This window comes from Canis aureus, chromosome 32 (genome assembly GCF_053574225.1).
Source record: "Canis aureus isolate CA01 chromosome 32, VMU_Caureus_v.1.0, whole genome shotgun sequence".
Classification (NCBI taxonomy): domain Eukaryota; kingdom Metazoa; phylum Chordata; class Mammalia; order Carnivora; family Canidae; genus Canis; species Canis aureus.
In genome coordinates, this window is record NC_135642.1 from 38,300,987 (window position 1) to 38,307,333 (window position 6,347).

The 6,347-nt window shown below is 59.9% G+C and overlaps 1 long non-coding RNA gene across 2 annotated transcripts; it reads right to left on the bottom strand.

The window, feature by feature from the left end:
• Nucleotides 1-2,102: 2,102 nt before the first annotated feature.
• Nucleotides 2,103-3,952, bottom strand: LOC144302893 (uncharacterized). 2 transcript variants are annotated; one of them, XR_013369893.1, is made up of 3 exons: nt 3,612-3,952; nt 3,249-3,361; nt 2,103-3,009 (listed from the first exon to the last, which is right to left on the bottom strand). It is a non-coding gene; the product is annotated as an uncharacterized LOC144302893 (long non-coding RNA). The 2 variants fall into 2 exon arrangements; XR_013369892.1 differs by having other exon boundaries at nt 3,249-3,412.
• Nucleotides 3,953-6,347: the final 2,395 nt, after the last annotated feature.

Consider the following 6,347-nt stretch of genomic DNA (forward strand, 5'->3'; position numbering starts at 1 on the left):
TTGGAGGAAGCAGGATCTGACCAGGACCGGGGAGGATACACTAGCCCTGGGGACAGTGAGAAGGGAGGGGTGTTCCTGGGGGGTTGGGAGCTGCAGGGACAAAGGCGTGGGGTAGGATGAGCTAGCATGTTTCCAGATCACAGAAGCCTTTGTGCTGTAGCTGGACTTAGGGGACCCCGTTCTTTAGACCTTAAGCTAGCTGATGGGAGGGAAAAGGGGTCCTCAGCTGGCCGGCCCAGGTGTGCAGGTGGGCTCACTTAGTCTCCTCATCAGCCCCAAGGGGCAGGTGCTACTGGCTCCGTTGCGTGGATAAGGCCAGCGGCCTTTGAATTCATCGTGGGCCTCCTACAGCTCACCTGGCTGTGGGCACAGTGGGGAACACATGTTGTGCACCCCTAGCGAAGCACCATGAAGAGAGGAGACGGTGCCCTGTCATCCCCAGGGCAGCCCCCCCGGGGGGACCAACTGTCATTTGTCCTGCGGGCAGAACTATGGGAGCAGAAGCCCGCTGGGACCCCAGCTCACTGCCTGGACGGCCTGGGGTGGATCCGTTTCCTCTGTTTTGCACTCAGGCGGCTAGCAGGCAGGGGCTGGCTGGCCTCGCCTCCTCGTCCTTAAGCCCGCGCTTCGTCTGCTGCCTCCAGCCTGTCTGAGGCTGAGAACCTGCTTCGCTTCTGCCCCTGTGACCCTTCCCGGCCACGGATTAATACTTCTTCAGGGTCACTGGATCTTCTTCCGCATAAACCTTTCAGAATCTGGCAAGTGTTTCAGCAAAATCCCCACGCAAGTGGGGTTTGACTCAGGTCGGCCTCACCCACTGGGCCCAGCCCCATCCTTTAGCCAACCTCTGGGTCTGAATGCCCCACTTGAAAGCAGACCTTCATCCAGTAGCACCTGGATGAGTAAGGGGAGCTGCTGTGGACCGAGTACGTCCTCTGTGCAGACCCATCAGGAACTATTACTCATATATTTGTACCCTCATAGACTCCCTGCCAGGGTTGGAATCCTCTCCCCATTCAGCCCAGAGAGGTCCGGTGACTTGTTGAAGCTCTCACAGCTTGCAAGAGGTAGAGCTGGGATCGGAATCCAGAACCCTATGACTCCGGTGCCTAGGCTCATGCTGTGTGACCCCAGGAGCCGGGGATACCCTACGTTAGTGCCCCTGCCCACGGGGAGCCCCCAACAGCCTCTCCTCCACCGGGCTAGGGGGTCTATAATCCTGAATCCTAGGATCCCCCACCAGGGAGCACAGCCCAGAAAGGACGGTCAGACCCACTGAATGGTCTCTCCATGCTGCTCTTGGGTGGGGGGGCCCCCCTCCTTGGCACAGGCTGCGGTAGGATGAATACCTGATGGTGATTAGCTAAATCATAACATCGCTCATGCCATGCATAAGTGATGAACCAACTGGTGCCAGGCCGCGCTGAGCGGCAGCGGGCACCCCCACCCCCTGCCCCCCCAGCCCGGAGAAGCCACCACGGCGCTGCCTCCCTGTATTATCTGGCACATCAAGTGCTGCGACAATGAATATAGATTGACCTTATTATAGCAGCCGGCTGCTGATGCCAGGCGCAGCCAGGCATACTTTGCACAAATTAAAGGTGTCAGCATGTAATTTACGGTTCATGGCGAAAAGGGGTGGGGGGTGGTGGGAGGCACTGAGGCAGGTAGAAGGGAAGGTGGGTCGGCTCCGGGCCTTGCACCAGGATCCCACGCACTAATGACAGGAGGTGCAGCCGCCGCCGACGTGTCATTTCATCCCAGTTTGCACATTTTTAGCTATTCCCTGCTCAGAGGGGAGCAGCCCCGTCTCCTAAGCACCACCCCCGCCCCTTGCAAGCTCCGTGTGCGTGCGTGTGTGTTTTTCAGCTAAATTACTGGTTTTACCTGAAGAGCGTAAAGTAGGTGTGCTAATTTACGGCTCGGCAGATAAAGCTGCAGTGTGGGGTGCTGTCTGGGAAGCCTGTAATACAACATCATTTCACTAACACACCCGAGAGCAGCTTGACATCTCGAGTTGGGCCTGTGATTAAAGTGGTAGCCTCCCTCCCCCTCCCTTCCCTGCTCCAACGCCGAGAACAGATTACACTCGAAGCAATAGATCTCGGTTTTCTTGCCATCCCACTGATATTCACAGTACACAGTTTGACACAAAGAGTAAGTTATACATCACAAACAACAGCCTCTGCTCTTTACCGTCCAGAATTAATTTTCCATTTGCTAGGCTTCCTTCTTCTTCTCCGAGCCCGTTTTCCTGCCGCCCGAGCAGGGCTCCCTTCTAGAAGAGGCAGGGCAAGGAACATCTCAGGTCAGGCCTGCAGAGGGATGGCTCCTGTAGCCTGTAGGGTTTGCAGATGCGGAGACCAGGGCCCGGGGCGGGGAGGTGACTTCCTGCCGGTGTCCTTTGAGCTTGTGGCAGAGATGGGGCTGCAAGCCCGGCTTCCGACGCCTGTGTGGGGCACGGGCACCCCCCCCCCGAACCCCGCGGAGTGGAGAGGGGCAGGCGGGGGTGTGGAGTTGCTGGAAGGTTGCCGGGCTGCCTGAGTAGCTGGGTGCTCTCTGCTTGCTTCCTACCCACCCTGCACCCTGCAAAACCCTCTCTGCCCTTCTCTGTGCCCCAGGAGGGGGACCTCTCGGGGCTGCTGGGGCTTCTGGCTGCAGCCTGGGCTTGGCCGATGGAAGGTACCAGAATGAGAAGGGAAGGTGGGAGGAGAAAGATGGGTCTTTTTCTCCTTTGCTTCTCCCCGCCGTGATGCTGTGGCCCCGGGAATGGCCCCCTCCCTCTGTGACTGCGCTCTTGTGGGGCAGCCCCTCTTTCCTCCAGCTCTCCTCCGTGTGCCCCTGCCTCCTTAGGTGTGGGATGCCAGCATCGCCTGTCATCGCAGAGCCTCGTGATCCTTTCCGGTCCCCCAGATGCCACCCACCTCTGTCAGCAGCCCCTCCATTCCTCTGTCCCGTTGAACCGTGTGTGGGGAATTCCGTTTCTTGCAGGACAGCACCTGGTGTCCCCTGGAAGGTTCCGGAGGACTCTGAGCAACACCTATTCTTTGTGGAGGACCCGCGCTTGCTCGAGTCCTCTGCCGACAGGCACACGTCGGGCGGCAGGGGTCCAGGTCTCCCATGGGCACCCGGGAACCTCCTGGCCTTACCCCAGCTGTCCTGTCGCACCTCTGACCGCCCCTTCCCACCAAGCCCTGCGATACGTGCTTGCACACTTCACGTCGGGGGAGTCCGCGGTGGCCACGAACCTGGGAGCAGCTGGCTCCGGGGCTGAGCGCCTTTCTCTGTGCCGTGTGGGAAGTTCACGTCGCGGAACCCGCCAGGGCATGACACGCACGCACAGGCGCAAATGACTAAATGCCTTTTGGGAGCAGTAAGATGAGTGTGGGTGAGGAGGCAGGAGTGATGAGCCCTGGAGGTGGCAGATGGGGTGGGTAAATCAGGGAGGGCCTTCCGGAGGAGGTAATTAGGCACCGGAGACGAACGAGAATCCGGATGGAAGTGTGCTGCTGGGAGCTCTCCCGGCACCCCTCTGTAGACCGCTTGTACCCCGACCACCGCGTCGGGCAGGGGTCGGGGGCTGAGGATTGGAATCGGGTTCCCAGCCTCACCTCTGGCTCCCTGAAGTGTCTCGGGGTGCAGCCCGAGAGCCTGTTTGGTTTTGTGTTCTTCTGCGGCAAGTCTGATGGCAGCGGGGCTTGGGGAGCACAGCCCCTCCCCGTTTTGCATAGGGAAGCGTGCCAAGGAAGCGTGGCCAGGCTCGGTGCCCCACGGAGCTCGAAGCCGGGCTCCCGGCTCAGTGCCCACCCCTCCACTCACCCAGGGGGCAGGGCAGCGACGCAGCCCCCCAGACCACGGTGGCACCGCAGCCCGCCTCCCCGGCCGCTCCACAGCCCTCCTTCAAGATGGCAAGCGGGGGGTGGATGAAGGTGGTGGCAAAGTGAGAACGTCTTGGAATAACATGACATTTAGAAATATGAATCAGCTGGCACTTTCTGTTTTCTCCCCTGCACCAGCCCCCTCCTGCCCCCCCCCAGGCTCTCTCTCTCCAAGCTGCAGGAACACCACGAGGCCTGGACATCAGTCAGGGAGTGGAACCAGCAGGGGGCCACCCACTTGGGAGAGGCGATGAAGTCTGAGATGATTGTGCAGACCCGGGCTCCGGGCCAAGCGCTGGCCCTTCTTGCTGTGTGACCTCGGGCGAGGCGGGGCACCTCTCTGGGCCTCAGCACTGGGACGCTCACCGTCACTCCTGTCAGTGCCCTTGGACTGCCGTGTGAGGGATGACCCTGCAGGGCTCGCTCCATCCCGAGCCTCCTCTTTGCCCTGCTGCCCTGGAACGCCACTGCAAGCATCCCCTTCCTTCGGTCCCTGAATGACAGGAGCCCAGGATGGAGCAGAAGGGAGGGGGCTGGAGGCGGGAGGGTGCTAGCGGGGGCAGAGCGAGGCAGGGATCAGACAAGTGTCTTGGGTCCCAGCCTCCCCTTCCTTCCCTCTGTCAACTCTGGAGCAACGATTCAGAAGCAGAAGGCACCCCCCACCCCCGCCCGCCACCCGCCCCCCACCCATCAGCTCCTGGCTCCATGTCACCACGCGGGTTGGGGACAGTGAGCAAACAGTAAGCCTCGTGTCCTCCCAAATGTGAAGGTCGGTGGCTTTCCTGGAGTGTGGCTGGGGCAGCCCCTGGAGCAAGGGAGCCCGGGCTGCTCTCTCGCCTGCCCCAGCCCCTGCAGCAGCAGGCCCAGCCAGTCAGCTGTGTGTGCACCCCCTGCCCCCCCAACCCTGCAGTCTGACACCATGCGGGGTGCGCAGCGGGTGCCCCTGGAGGTGTCTACTGCGTGGAGCCCATGTGCCCACAGGGGACCCTCTCGGTCCCAGAAGGCACAAGGCTCGGTCTCAAAGGGGCGCCGCGGGGTGAGGCTCCTTCCTGGCCCTCATCTGTGAAATGGGGCCCTGTGTGCTCTTGCCCTCCATGAGTCCGCACTTCAGGAGAAGATCGGGTCCAGGTGTGGCATTGGAGTGCGAGACGGCTGTGTGTCACCTGTCGCCATGTAGGAAGTCACTCAGGGTGGGCGTGCATGAGGTGTTTGTGGTGTCTATAGGGGTGGGGGGGGAGGGAAAGAGGGGGTTCAGGCTGGGTAGGGCAGCCCTGTCAGCGGGCTCTGGCCCAGCCCTCCCCTTTGCTTCAGTGACCTTTCTCCTCCTCCCGATGAAGGACAGCCTGGACGGGATGAGAGGGAGGGACTCTAGAGGCCACACTCCAGAGACTAGGAAGTTCTACTGCCATTCCCCCCACCTCCTACTCTGAGGAGCCCTCCAGCCAGCAGCAGGGACTCGAAGCCGAGCACCCCAAGCCCTGACTCTTGGCAGACCACCCCGTCCCCAAGCCCCACTGACGGTGTGGGGGCTGTAGAGCCCAGTCTAGGAAGGATGGGGTTTAGCAGGCCACTGAGTGAGGGTGGGGTGTGGGTGGCTTGTTGAGAATAATGTACCCCGGAAGTGGGAAACCCAAGAATAGGAAGATTTTTATGCCTAGGAGCTCAAGGCCCATGTGTGGTTCCTCACCTGGCTTTGTCACCTGCCACTAGCTCTTAACCATTGATCAGAAATAGGCGTTTCTCCCCCATGTGTGACCTGGCATGTGGTCAGAGCACCCTGCCTTGCCTGGGGCTCGTCTTCACCAACATCCTGGCCAGCCCTGCCCCTCGCACAGGCAGGAAGGCCCTGAGGTCCCCCTCTGTAGGTGACAGGGCTGCCCTGCCATCAGCTAGCTGGAAGAGTTTGTGTCTGGTGATTTTATTTTCAAGGCAAATTTCATCTTTGCTCTCTGTCCTTTTGTTTTGCTTTGTTTTGTTTTGTTTCTCCGGAAGGCCATGTGGGGACAGGAGATGGCCTAGGAGCATGTCCTTTCCCACCTTAGACCCGAACGCTCTTCCCCAGTGCTGCAGGGTCTTAGATGGCATGTTTTGGGTGAGGAAGCTGTTGGGACAGGGGGACCCTAGCTTAGAACCAAGCCTCCGGGGGCTCTGGACACGAGAGAAAACCTTGAAGAGCTACAAGCAGGCAGGGGTCCCAGAAGGCTAAGTGACTCACCCGGTGACTTAACATTTGAGTTTCATAGATGAAGAAACCGAGTCTGCCCAGGGTCATGCCGCAGCGGCCAGAGCTCTGCCCGGAATGCCCATCTCTGGGCTCCTAGTCCTCTTCCAGAACACTCTGCAGCTACCTTCATGTGCACGATTATTTATAAAATAGCCATGATAATCCCGGTTCTGCAGATGAGGAATCTGACGCTCAGAACAGTGACATAGTGGGCAAATAATCACACTTTCATCTCTACGGAGATC